The 14,513-nt window shown below is 44.8% G+C and overlaps 1 long non-coding RNA gene across 1 annotated transcript; it reads right to left on the bottom strand.

Moving 5' to 3' along the window:
* Positions 1–248: 248 nt before the first annotated feature.
* Positions 249–9,370, bottom strand: LOC138760120 (uncharacterized). The gene is made up of 3 exons (XR_011355436.1): positions 9,234–9,370; positions 5,969–6,350; positions 249–518 (listed from the first exon to the last, which is right to left on the bottom strand). It is a non-coding gene; the product is annotated as an uncharacterized lncRNA (long non-coding RNA).
* Positions 9,371–14,513: the final 5,143 nt, after the last annotated feature.

Below are 14,513 nucleotides of genomic sequence, written 5' to 3' on the forward strand. Positions count from 1 at the left end.
AAGGATGGTAAATACAGAAACACTCATGACATTTAAAATGTGCTTAGGTAAGTCTATGGAGATCATTGACCCATTTGGCTGGAAGGTGGGATTAGATTGGACAAGTTCTCTTTCTCCAGCACAGACAGGAAGATCTGAATGGTTTCTTTTTCTGCTGTAAAATGTAATGTAATTCTGTAATTTTTTTTTACAAATTTTGTAGATGAATATTTACTTTTTCAAAAACCAAGAACACCAGAGATGTTTCGATTACTTGTATATCATTAATATTTCTCTGAATTTGTGTAAACTGAATGAATATTCTCTGACTAAATTTCCACAGTATAATTGGCACAGATATTCACAAATCTCACCACTGTGATGGATATCCATTCGTCAGCTGCTAGTGCCTTTGTGCAGAAAGAACAGGCAATCTGCCCTGTCTAGTTACTCCACTTGTGTGTGAAAGAGCATGAGAAAAGGTGTTCAGCTGTTCTTTGTTGTTCTTGTCGCTTGGCTCAGAGTGTACCAATGAGCAGCTGTGATATGAAGTTGGCCACACATAAATTTAAATGTTTATTTTGACAAACAAATAAGCAAACAGAATGGATCAGTTTAGATGCAACAAAATATCAGAAATAGATACATACACAAATAGACCATATGCATTCAGGTTTGTCAGAACATGCCAAATCCTGAACTTCAAATATACTTTCCTGTCAGATTCTAATTCTTTGATCCCTTTGGTATAATGTTGGCAACACTATTTTAAGAAATAAGTGGTAGTTCTTTGGGGTGAAACGAAAGTCTGCAGGTGCTGTGATTGTCTCTCTTGGCTTGGCTTCGCGGACAAAGATTTACGGAGGGGGTAAATGTCCACGTCAGCTGCAGGCTCGTTTGTGGCTGACAAGTCCGATGCGGGACAGGCAGACACGGTTGCAGCAGTTGCAGGGGAAAATTGGTTGGTTGGGGTTGGGTGTTAGGTTTTTCCTCCTTTGCCTTTTGTCAATACACAAAAGTGCCAGGGTAACTCAGCAAGTAATGCAGTGTCCATAAGAGGCAAAGATATATAACCAACATTTTGGGCCTGAGCCCTTCATCAACGTACCTTGATGAAGGATCACTCCTGACCAAAACATTAATATTTCTTTGCCTCCTATGGAAGCAGCAGGACCTGCAGAGATTCTCCACTCTTTTGGGTAGTTGTTTGGTGTTGCTGGACTTCCCCCCCCCCCCCCCACCCCGCCCTTTTTCTCCACTTCCATCATCCTCATTCCATTCTCTTTTCCTTCTCCCTGCTTTTGTCCTCTCTTCCCATCATTTCTTGGCTCTTTCCCCTTGCCTCTATCTTCTTTCCCATTCTCCTTCCCAACTCATCAATCCACCACCTTCTTTGTACAACATCTAAGGTTGTTGATATTACGACCAAGAAAGTGCACTAACTCTACTTTCTCCAAAAAGTAAAGAAATGTCCCTGAGGGCGCATCAATTTTACAGGTGGAGCATAGAAAGAATCCTGTCCAGATGTAACATAGCTGTTTAGGGGAACTGCTTCACCCAAGACCACAAGAAACAAGAGTTGTTGCTATATGTGGATTGTGGAGGAACATGTGGCCTCTCCTTCTGGAACATTGTGGATTGTGGAGAGTCATGTGTCCTCCACGTAGGAAACTTATTCGGAAGTCGCATCACCTGCCAACCAACTTTGGACTCCGGCCACCCATTAGTGGACACCTTACCGGTGGCTCATTTAAATGACTCCATGTTATCATTGGACAGAAGCCCAGCTCAGAACACTATAAAACATTGATACATGCCACATATTCTTTTGCTCTGCCTTGTGGTCCAAGCCCCTGACATTGCTGCACGCCAGGTAGTTACTGTGCACATTGCTGGAAGTGTGCACTACATTGAAGATGAGCCGTGGTAATGAAATAGATCAGTGCTTGCAGACAGCCACACCCCTGTGGGTACAGGGAACTGGGAATGTGTATGAAAGTTCCTATCTGTAGAGTGTTTGTAGACGCTGTTTACATCCGGTACCGCACAGATGGCAGTCTCTTCAATCTGAGGCGCCTGCAAGCTCACACCAAGACACAAGAGAAACTTGTCCGTGAACTACTCTTTGCAGACGATGCCGCTTTAGTTGCCCATTCAGAGCCAGCTCTTCAGCGCTTGACGTCCTGCTTTGCGGAAACTGCCAAAATGTTTGGCCTGGAAGTCAGCCTGAAGAAAACTGAGGTCCTCCATCAGCCAGCTCCCCACCATGACTACCAGCCCCCCCACATCTCCATCGGGCACACAAAACTCAAAACGGTCAACCAGTTTACCTATCTCGGCTGCACCATTTCATCAGATGCAAGGATCGACAATGAGATAGACAACAGACTCGCCAAGGCAAATAGCGCCTTTGGAAGACTACACAAAAGAGTCTGGAAAAACAACCAACTGAAAAACCTCACAAAGATAAGCGTATACAGAGCCGTTGTCATACCCACACTCCTGTTCGGCTCCGAATCATGGGTCCTCTACCGGCACCACCTACGGCTTCTAGAACGCTTCCACCAGCGTTGTCTCCGCTCCATCCTCAACATCCATTGGAGCGCTTACATCCCTAACGTCGAAGTACTCGAGATGGCAGAGGTCGACAGCATCGAGTCCACGCTGCTGAAGATCCAGCTGCGATGGATGGGTCACGTCTCCAGAATGGAGGACCATCGCCTTCCCAAGATCCTGTTATATGGCGAGCTCTCCACTGGCCACCGTGACAGAGGTGCACCAAAGAAAAGGTACAAGGACTGCCTAAAGAAATCTCTTGGTGCCTGCCACATTGACCACCGCCAGTGGGCTGATAACGCCTCAAACCGTGCATCTTGGCGCCTCACAGTTTGGCGGGCAGCAACCTCCTTTGAAGAAGACCGCAGAGCCCACCTCACTGACAAAAGGCTAAGGAGGAAAAACCCAACACCCAACCCCAACCAACCAATTTTCCCCTGCAACCGCTGCAATCGTGTCTGCCTGTCCCGCATCGGACTTGTCAGCCACAAACGAGCCTGCAGCTGACGTGGACTTTTTACCCCCTCCATAAATCTTCGTCCGCGAAGCCAAGCCAAAGAAGAAGAAAATCTGTAGAGTGTGCACATAGGTGTCAGTGTGTAGATGATAAGTGGCCGCTGGTATAGGAGTCCAAACTGGGTTCGATGAATGTCTGTATAGTTGTTTAGTAGTGGAGTAACTAATTATCATTTGATGTTCTATCCTGTTTGTCTCCTGTGTTTTCAATAAAGTTACCTGTAGTTGTAATGCTTGTGTCCAGACTCATCTCTCGGTTCACCCACCAGACCTGATACTCTTCCAAGCACAACAATTAGCACTGTGAGCAGTGTTCAAAAAGTTTCACTGGACAGACATGGAGGACTAACCACGTGGGAGATTTTACGAACGAGTGTGGGAGTTCTGTTGGGTACCTGCTCACCAACAGGGGCAGCAGGAGGTGACCCTCCACTAGTAAAGAAATGGGGTCAGAATATAAAATCCTCTGGAAGACTGAAGACTGTCAGGGGTTCAGCCATTCAGTAGTGTGGCTGGTAAGCCACGTCATGGTGTTCGACCGGATTGACAGGCTGGAACCGCATGGAGAGAAGACTGGGCACCATGTGGTCTGGAGGAATCAGGGTTTCCCAAGGCCAGGGGGCGTTGTGGCAGAGCCCTATGGTTAGTGATGTCCCTACTTAGAAACCAGAGGGGTATCAGGGTGCCCAGAAAGATAGGGAGATAGAATCCCTGCAGCATCACTGTTTTGCACTACAGGGGGCAGTGCAGACTGCTCGAGTGTGGAAGCTATTTCCAAGCTGATGGAAGTGCAGTAGCTGAAAGAAGCTTACTGGTCTGGCTGGCAGTTTGACCCAGGCAAAGTCTGAGCCATTGTCCAGTGGGAGTAGGGGATCATCTTGCGGTTGGAGACTGAGTATGTGTGTGAATAGATGACGATGACCATGAGAAAATGGAGTCCTATGACACACATCCTTCCCCCCTTTGTGCCTGAGCTTTTTCAACCCAGCCAGTGATCAAGATGTCCCAGGACCACCAATGAAGGCACCCTGCCGACCCTCCACAATGGGAAATAGCTAAAAATAGGGGACTTCAGATGGGAACATCTGTGGTCACTGAGAGATAATAGAGGCCCGGGACTACTCTGCTAAGGAGATAACCAGGCTAGGGAACCAATACCACCAGCGGCTGCGGGAACACCTAGCCACGACACTGCCATGGCTGTGGGATGAAAGGGGTCCCAATGTCTGCTTCTCTCATCAGGGAGCGAACTGGGCAATCTGTTTGAGCAAAAGATGATTAGCAATGCCTTGAGGCACTGCTGGAAGGGGTCAATGATGGCACCATCATATGGGAACAGGTGGTGACTGCGGTCCAGGCCAGGTTCCCTATCTTCCTATATGTCCAACCACAGCGGCACATCATTGGTATGGGGACATGGGTTGTTAGGGAGTGAGCAAGGACTGTGCGTATCTATGGGGGTGCCTGCGAGTACCACTGCCCAGGGATCATGAAAATGACTGGTGCCTTGGTGAGCTATTTAGTCACCACCGCACGCCCCGACCTTAGAGGGTTGGTCTTGCCCCTCATGGGTCTGGCTACTGGAAAAACTGTTTTGAAAGCCATTACCCTCCTGGAGGAATCAGAGTACATGGAGTGAGGAGCACCTACTGAAGTTTGGAGAGCTGTGGGGAAGTTCGGCGACGTTAACCTGATGGTGCTCAGAAAGACATGCATGCTCGCTGGAGACAATATTGTTGGGTGGAAGCAATGAGGGGGTGGAGCTACCCGTGTGCCTCCCACTCTGACCTGCACCAGCCTCCCCTCTGATCCTCCCCCACTGGAGGTGGCCCCTGAGCCCGAACTAATTTATCTTTTGAGCTCTCCCACCCCCCACCCGACCAAAGAAGACCACCCTTCAAACTGTTCCTCTTCTCAATATGAGAATCTACAAAATGCTCATCAAAACAGACTGCTGCGATCCCATCTCTGATTCCAGCCATCTGAACCACCTCATTTAGTCAGCAAGGAGTTGTTGTTGTCATGAATTATGCAGAAAACCTTTAGCAGACAGGCAAGAGCTGATGCCGTAAATTCTTTATCACAGTATATTCCATCTTAACAACAGTGACATCCTTTGTCATGCAACTTTCAATTAGAACCTTTGTAATGGACCTTTTTAATTACACCCTGAGCTGTGGTATAAACTCCTCACTAATGTCTCTCAGCACACTCAGAAGATAGTTTTGTAGTGGCGGCTACACTGCTAACTGAAGGATCGCACAACCAGACGGATTGAGTTCAGTGAGCAAAAAAAAAACTGATTTATTGCAGGCTGCCTGGCTGGTCTCCCAGCCCAGACCTGGCTGAGAACTGCGCTGGGGGGCCCCAAAGTCACCGGGGCATCACATGGGTCCCCAAGTGTGGGCTTCTGAGCCTGGTGCCGAGGTCGGGAGGAAACCCCCAACGGTGCCATTTTGGCCAGCTGCCCCACCGTGTGCGTGACAAGCTGGACTGGTTCACCTGCTTAATGGCGTACTGCCACATAGCTCCCCCCCCTCCCCAGAACTGGCACCAATGTCCTTTTTTGCCAGGCAGCCTCACTTCTTGGATTGGGCCACAACTACTGGTTCAGTGGGCTGGCTTTAACCTGTCTATCGTAAACAGTTCCCTCTTACCACTGATGTCCAGTGTGAAAGTGGATCCTGAATGCTGGATCACTTTGTATGGCCCTTCATGTGGTCTTTGTAGAGGTGCTGTGGTGGGCCCCACTTGATAAGAACGTACTCGGCGGAGTACAGCTCGCTGGGGATGTAAGAAGCCCATGTGCCATGCCTGGGCAGCTGTGGGGGTGTGAAGGAGTCCAAATGGGCCCGGAGGTCGGGAAGTAGACCGTACGGTGACTGCTGGGGGTTGTGAGGTGCATTGAAGAACTTACCGGATAGAGCTAGTGGTGCACTGTAGACCAGCTCGGCTGATGACGCCTGTAGGTCTTCTTTGGGTGTCAAGTGGATGCCCAGGAGCAACCAAGGCAGCTCGTCCACCCAGTCAGGGCTGGTAAGGCGGGCAGTAAGTGCTGACTTAAGGTGGCGGTGCAATCACTCGACTAGCCATTGGCCTGTGGGAGATAGGCCATGGTGTGCTGTAGTTCAATCCCCAGCCTGTTGATGAGCTGTGTCCAGAGTGCAGAGGTGAACTGGGTGCCCTAATCAGGACGCCGAACCAGGCAACCCAACCGTTCAAAAGTGCTTGGGAGCAGGAGTCCATGGAGGCATCTGGCATCAGGATCACCTCAGGCCAACGAGTGGTGCGATCTACACCTGTGAAAAGGTAATGGTTACCTCGGGAAATGGGTAAGGGTCCGACGACAGCCACATATATGTGGCTAAACCATTCCCGGACGTGTTTGAAATTTTTAATTCTTACACACGAGTTTGAACCCACAAACTCCACATTGAAGATCAGGTTCTTTCCTGCAGTTATCAGTCTCTAAAATAGATCCCATGTTTATAAAATATGGTCCTTACACTGTTTTAACTGTATTTTTCTCTCTACCCTGCACTTTGTGTCATTCTAGTGTGAGATGTTGCATTTTGGAAGGACAAAGCAAGATAGGACATACACAGGAAACAGTAGGGCACTGAGGAGTGAGGAGGTACAAAGGGTTGTGGGAATCCAGATACATAATTCCCTGAAGTGGCATCACAGGTAGATAGGGTTGAAAACAAAGATTACGGCATCTTGGCCTTTATCAATTGAGTATAAGAGTTGGGTTGACCGTTTTGAGTTTTGTGTGCCCGATGGAGATGTGGGGGGGCTGGTAGTCATGGTGGGGAGCTGGCTGATGGAGGACCTCCGTTTTCTTCAGGCTGACTTCCAGGCCAAACATTTTGGCAGTTTCCGCAAAGCAGGACGTCAAGCGCTGAAGAGCTGGCTCTGAATGGGCAACTAAAGCGGCATCGTCTGCAAAGAGTAGTTCACGGACAAGTTTCTCTTGTGTCTTGGTGTGAGCTTGCAGGCGCCTCAGATTGAAGAGACTGCCATCCGTGCGGTACCGGATGTAAACAGCGTCTTCATTGTTGGGGTCTTTCATGGCTTGGTTCAGCATCATGCTGAAGAAGATTGAAAAGAGGGTTGGTGCGAGAACACAGCCTTGCTTCACGCCATTGTTAATGGAGAAGGGTTCAGAGAGCTCATTGCTGTATCTGACCCGACCTTGTTGGTTTTCAAGATGCACGGTTTGAGGCGTTATCAGCCCACTGGCGGTGGTCAATGTGGCAGGCACCAAGAGATTTCTTTAGGCAGTCCTTGTACCTTTTCTTTGGTGCACCTCTGTCACGGTGGCCAGTGGAGAGCTCGCCATATAACACGATCTTGGGAAGGCGATGGTCCTCCATTCTGGAGACGTGACCCACCCAGCGCAGCTGGATCTTCAGCAGCGTGGACTCGATGCTGTCGACCTCTGCCATCTTGAGTACTTCGACGTTAGGGATGAAAGCGCTCCAATGGATGTTGAGGATGGAGCGGAGACAACGCTGGTGGAAGCGTTCTAGGAGCCGTAGGTGGTGCCGGTAGAGGACCCATGATTCGGAGCCGAACAGGAGTGTGGGTATGACAATGGCTCTGTATACGCTTATCTTTGTGAGGTTTTTCAGTTGGTTGTTTTTCCAGACTCTTTTGTGTAGTCTTCCAAAGGCGCTATTTGCCTTGGCGAGTCTGTTGTCTATCTCATTATCGATCCTTGCATCTGATGAAATGGTGCAGCCGAGATAGGTAAACTGGTTGACCGTTTTGAGTTTTGTGTGCCCGATGGAGATGTGGGGGGGCTGGTAGTCATGGTGGGGAGCTGGCTGATGGAGGACCTCAGTTTTCTTCAGGCTGACTTCTAGGCCAAACATTTTGGCAGTTTCCGCAAAACAGGATGTCAAGCGCTGAAGAGCTGGCTCTGAAAAAAAAAGGTTGCCTAACTACAGGAAGGATATCAATAAGATTAAAAGAGTGGAGAGAAAATTTATTAGAATGTTGCCGGATCTTCAGGAATTGAGTTACAGGGAAAGATTAAACAGGTTAGGACTTCATTCCTTGGTGCATAAATTAATGAGGGTATATTTTATAGAGGTTTACAAATTATAGACAGAGTAGCCCCTTTCCAGTTAGATTAGGAGAGATAAATATGAGAGTACATGGCTTTAGGGTCAAAGGAGAAAGGTTTAGAGGGAACATTAGGGGGAAATTCTTTACTCACAGAGTGGTGAGAGTGTAGAACAAGCTGCCATCTGATGTGGTGAATGCGGGTTCACTCTTATGCCTGTTTTCTGTGCCGTAGTGTTTTATGGTTCTATACCCTGAACACTTACTGTAACAATACACTGTGTAGTTTGGTTTCATTATTGTATTATCTGCCAAACCCAAGTACAGTACTTTTCCGATTATCTGAAAACCACTCAACCAAAATTCAGTTGTCACAAGTTTTAAAAAAGATCTTTTCTTAAATTTATGGATTTATCTTTATTTGTTAGCAGAGATCACACTGTTTTTAGTAAGAATTAAAGATTATTTCATGCATGAAAACCCTCCCATTGTTTTTTCTTGTCGTTTAACCACTGATAGAAGTTTTCTGCTGATTCTACTGGGCTGCTTAAAGCAACTTCTCAGTTCTCCAAAAATCTAGTTAATCAAAAAAAAATATCCGGTCCCAAGTATCTCGAATAATCGGAACATATTATATTAGTTGACTTGCCTGGATAGTACACAAAACAACGCTTTTCACTGCATCCCAGTATATGTGATAATAAACAACCCAATTCAACCTGTCTAGGTTAAGGGCATTGCTTGTGGATAGGCTAGTTTTAACTCAATGGATTCAGTTCCTTGTCCTAGTTCCTGGAAGTGTCCACTGGATGTGTTTAATTGTAGGTGAGTTTTACTTAACTTTGCATCTCAGTAGCAAACACAATTTAAAAAAAAATATTTACTTATTTCATATCGGGCAGTAATTATTTCCTTTTAAGTTCAGGACGATGCATTTTGAGAATGTTGGCAATCCATATCCGTTTGAATGTACTCAGAGTGATGGAGACAGAGAAATGCACTTTGAGATCAGGCTCTTCACCAACAAACCAGCACTCATTCACCCAATCCCTCAATACTCCCTTTTATTCTTCCGACATTTACATGAATTCTCCCGAGATTGTATCACTTACCTACATGTTAAGAGCATTTTGCAATGGCCAACTAATCTACCAATGAGCTTGTCTTTGGAATGTGAGAGGAAGCCATCATGGTCAAAGAGAGAACTTTATCCAGTGAACATCAGAGGTCAGGGTTGAACCTTGTTTGTTGAACCTGTGAAACAGAAGTTCAACTCATTAAATTGTTTTGTGTGATCAATGCTTCGAGGAGAATTCCAAACATGCTTAATTTTCTACATTAACCAATCTTACTTCATATCTGACAGGAATTTCTATGCTACTCTTGATTAAAGATTCTCCTTCCCAAGGAAACTGTCCCTCAGTATTTACCCAAAAGTTTTAAAAATTGCAGGTGCTGGAAATCTGACACCCAAAAAATGTTGAAGATACTCATCAGGTGAGAGGGCATCAATGGGAATAAAACGAGTTAATTCTTCAGGTCCCAGATCCTTCATGAGAACTGGAAAGGGAGAAAACTTTGTTCAATCTTTCCTCTCCTTCCAATTTCTCTGTTCCAGAAAAGATCAAATTTGGAGAGTTCAGTAATGAGTCTTGAAGGCTGCAATGAGCTGAGACAGAAGATGACTTGCTGTTCTCGAAGGTTGCATTGGGCCTCATTGAAACATTGCAGGAGGACACAGATGTGAGCGTGGGATTGAGAATTAAAAGGGTTGACAGCTGAAAGCTTAGGGTCACTCTTTCAGATTAACATCCTACAAAGAAGTTGCCTGATTTACATTTAGTTTCTCTGATGTCAAGTCAAGTTTATTGTCATCTGATTGCACAAGTATAACCAGATGAAACAAAGTTCTCTGGTCCTCGGTGCAAAATACCCAGACACACAACCAGACGTAACACACGTACAAACAGTACACATGCAGGATATGTACATTCATATATACAAATAAATAAATATTGCTACATGAATATGACGCCCATGGATTGTCAGTTTAGCAGTTCCTTTGGTCATCAGCATTCTCACTTGCCATGGAAAGAAGCTGTTCCTCAGCCTGGTGGTGTTTGTCCTTTATCTCTTTCCTGACAGGACCAGCTGAAAGATGCTGTATGCGAGGTGGAAGAGGTCCTCTAAAATAATACAGCAAACTATTTAAATCAGGAATTACATCATGAACCTAAAATATGTAAATCACGAGAGCAGTACAAACACGTACAAATTCAGCCTTAATTTTTTTTTTAAAGACATACAGCACATTTCAGCCCATGAGCTCATCCTACCCAATTGCACCCAATTAGCCTACAACTCCCGGTACATTTCGAATGGTGAGATGGAACAGCATTGCGCTAACCATTACGCTAGCTGTGTTTATGAGAATAACTTAGCTGTGTCACATTGGAATTAATACACTGCGTGTAAATTACATAGGAAATAGAATTCCTTCTGCTGAATGGGAATGGAAAAAGAAAGCAGTTAAATTGAAGTAATTCAGTATCCCACTGTGTTCTAGCTGATTGCTATTTGGTTTTGTGAGAAAATGAAGCTCCAGCCAGACTCAGGTGTGAGACTTGTATGTTAATTGACATTTATTGAAAGCCAGGGCACATTGTAAATACACAGAGTGCACCATTAATCTCTCACCTAATTTCTGGATTCCTGACGCACACAATGCAATTGAATTCCCACAGTACATCGGCACAACCGCATAGAATTCATAATTTGCTCCATTGCGCCGTTTACCCATTCACAAGCTGGAAATAAATGCCTGTGTTCACAGAGAACGGGAGACAATCATACTTGTCTACAAGGGGCTGTCATTCATCAGTTAAAGAAACGGGCAATCTGCCCTGTCATTTTGTACCATATGTTCATGATAATACATGTGAAAAGGAGCTGGATGATTATTATCTGCAACATTTAATTGAGTAGTTAGGTTTGGCTAGCTGTTAACCATGAAATAGTTAAATTAGATCCCAAAGAATTTTAATGCAGCTGCATTCGGGAGGGGGGGGGGGGGGACAACAATGACTTTCCTGCCAAATTGGAGCAGCTCAGCAGCTGGTGGGCAGTACAAAGAGGCTCTCAGGCTCTGCATACATTGGCTGTGAGCAGGTGTGCTCTTTCAGGCCCTACAAGAAACTCATCACCTCCATTACCCCATATTTCAGTTCCCTCTCTGCAATTTTGTCCCCCATTACAAGGAGACCTTCCTGAATCCCCTACCTATGACTTAATCAGAAGCCAATGGACAGTCATAGGCTCATTGATCACCCTCTGCTGATAAATATCCATCTGACAGGTTAAATTAAACACAAGGATTGAATATCTAAAGGCAAATTATTGTTTTCCTCTTCCCTTCCCCACCCACCCCACCATCATTTTTTCTTATTCTGAATTAAAATTAACTCCAGAATTATTTTTCAGGAAAAGAACATTTTATCTCACACAATTTAGTTACATCTTTCAATTTAAAAAAAAAGTCACTACCTTAAAGAAGATGCAGTTCTTTGATATGGAAAAGTTTGCTGAATGGTCTGTAAGGAGTTAGTACGTTCTCCCCTGTCTGCATGGGTTTCTTCCAGTCGCTCTGGTTCCCTCCCATCCTTCAAAATGTACCAGGGTCATAGGTTAATTGGGATATTGAGGCAGCTCGAGGCTATGGAGCAGAAGAGACTGTTACCATCCTGTACATCCAAATATAAATTAAATATCCAAAGCAATTAACTGAAACTGAAAATCAATGAATAACTCTTTCCACATGGAAAGACAGTGCTTGTTCCCAGGATGAAAAATATGCTTTTTTTTTAGTTCTATATTACTGTCAGCATCTGCTGAAGAGAAACCTACCTAAATGTGGAGATCCAGCCAAAGCAACTGAGTTAATCCCAGGATGGAAATTCTGCTATTTCCTTCCACAGGAATCATGACACAGGCTGTATTGGGCAAGTGTTTATCTGGGAGAGTTCCGGAACTCTACAATTGAACGACACAGGATGCATCAACAGAAATCCCTTGTACGATTTCATGACTTTCATTTTCCAAAGTCAGTAACCTTTGTCTTGAGATCAACACAAAGGCGTTTTCTTCCCATTCTGCATCGAGGTAACAAGTGTCAGATAGTGTTTTTCATAAAATCTAAGTGTTGCGGCATTAAGAAAACAACTGTAGAAAACTAACAGTTTTGAACTATGTAATATGCAGAGTGCATAACAATGGGATAAAACTTACTGGCGCCAAGGGTTCAGTTTAGACTTCACTGAGTCATCACAGCCAAGGCAGTGATTGATGAAGATGCCGGAGCTGCCATTCTGACCCATGTCACGACTCTGAAGTTTCAGGGGCATCATGCTGTGCAATTCCCATTTAGTTTCAACACCAGATCAGGCCTTATGCATAATTAGAGTTCCCAAAGACTTTAATTAGGATTCTGGGACAGATGGGTATATTATTATTTGTGTAAATAAAAACTACATTTTCCAGCATGGAATGCATGCGGTTTGGCGGAAACAGGAAATGGTGTGTGACGGGAATCACAGGCATTGTTGTGGGAATTCTGTTGAGGTGGATCAAGAAAAATAAAGTTGGTTAAGAATTAAACCCACATAAAGTCGTTCTTCTTGAAAGAACAAGCATAGCATGGAGTCAGAAGTGAATAAGAGAAGAGAATAGTTCATAAGCAGAGATAAGTTAAGTCCTCCAACACCAGTGCAGTTTACCACAGTCTAGCCGATAATTGGAAACACTTCAAACAACGATTCAACATTTATTTAGAAGCAGGTGGAATGAGAGAGACCGATGAAAAATGGAAAGCGTCTATGTTTCTGCAAGTGATGGGTAAAGATGCCTTGGACATTTATAACAGTTTTCAAATTGATGAGACATCTTTCGCATTGGACATTCTAGAATATAGAAATCTACAGCAGGGTACAGGCCATTCAGCCCAGTGTTGTGCTGAGCTAATAATCTACTCTAATAACTACCTAGAAAAAAACCCTCCCATTTTTCAGTTCCGTGTACATATCTAATAGTCTCTTAAAAGATCCTCTTGTACCTGCCTCCACGACCATTGCTAGCAGTGCATTCCATACACCCACCACTCTCTGTGCGAAGAACTTACATCAAATGTTATAGGGAGAAGGCAGTGGAGTGGGGCTGAGTGGGAGAATGGATCAGCTCATGATGGATTGGCAGAGTGGCCTACTTCTGCTCCTATATATTATGGTCTTATGATCTTATATCCCCCCTGTACTTACTCCCAAGCACCTTATAACTGTGCCCCCTCATTTTAGCCATTTCAGCCCCAGGGAAAAAAAGCCTCCAGCAATCCACATGATCAATGCCGCTCATCATCTTGTACTCCCTAATCAGGTCACCACTCATCCTCCTTTGCTCCAAGGAGAAATGGCCAAGTTCACTCAACTTATGTGCTTCATGCATGCTCTCCAATCCAGGCAGCATCATTGCAAATCTCCTCTCCACCCTTTCTATAGCATCTACCTCCTTCCTGTAGTGAGGTGACCAGAGCTGAACACAATGTTCCAAATGGAGAATAGCCAAAGTTTTGTACAACAGAAACATCTGATAACAAAATTTGAAGAGTATTTTGTTCCAAGTAAAAAAGTCATGCGTAAGCGATTCAAGTTTTTCTTCTGCGATGAGAAGCAAGGTATGAGCTTTGATCAATACTCAGCCAAGTTACACATACTGAATAAATCCTGTGAATTTGGAGATTTGGAAAATTCACTCATAAAAGTCAGAATAGTTTGCAAAATCCCAGATAATGGACTGTTGCGTAAAAAAAAGATTTTACACTGGAAAAGGCTGTGAAAAGGCAGCAGAAATGACACAAACACAAGGTAAGGAGCTGCACAGAATAGACACATACGGTCCATACGGTGAAAACAGAGAAGCAGAACATCAGAGCCCAAAGCAAAGTGGTTACCTCAAACAGCAAATGCAGCAGGAGGGGAGGTAGACATATTCCAAAGATGGGTCCTGCCTATGGATCGTCCTGCTAATGAATGTGGAAAGAATCATTTTGCAAAGTGTTGCAAACACGAGGTGCACAAAATGAATGAAGAAATGGAGGAATTCTTCGTGGATTCACTACAGACTGTTACTGCCGGTAAAATGGAATGGATCATTCCAGTGACCGTGAATGAGACGGTAATTTCATTTGAGCTCAACAGCAAAGCCCAGGTGAATCTGTTATCTATGGACAATTATTTCACTGTAAAAAACAAGATTTATCCTGTGAAATTAAAAGTGACAGACTACACTGGAGAAAATGTTCCAGTAAGAGTAAAAGCATGCTGACCTTCAAACACAAAGGGCAG

This window comes from Narcine bancroftii, chromosome 4, assembly GCF_036971445.1.
Source record: "Narcine bancroftii isolate sNarBan1 chromosome 4, sNarBan1.hap1, whole genome shotgun sequence".
Classification (NCBI taxonomy): domain Eukaryota; kingdom Metazoa; phylum Chordata; class Chondrichthyes; order Torpediniformes; family Narcinidae; genus Narcine; species Narcine bancroftii.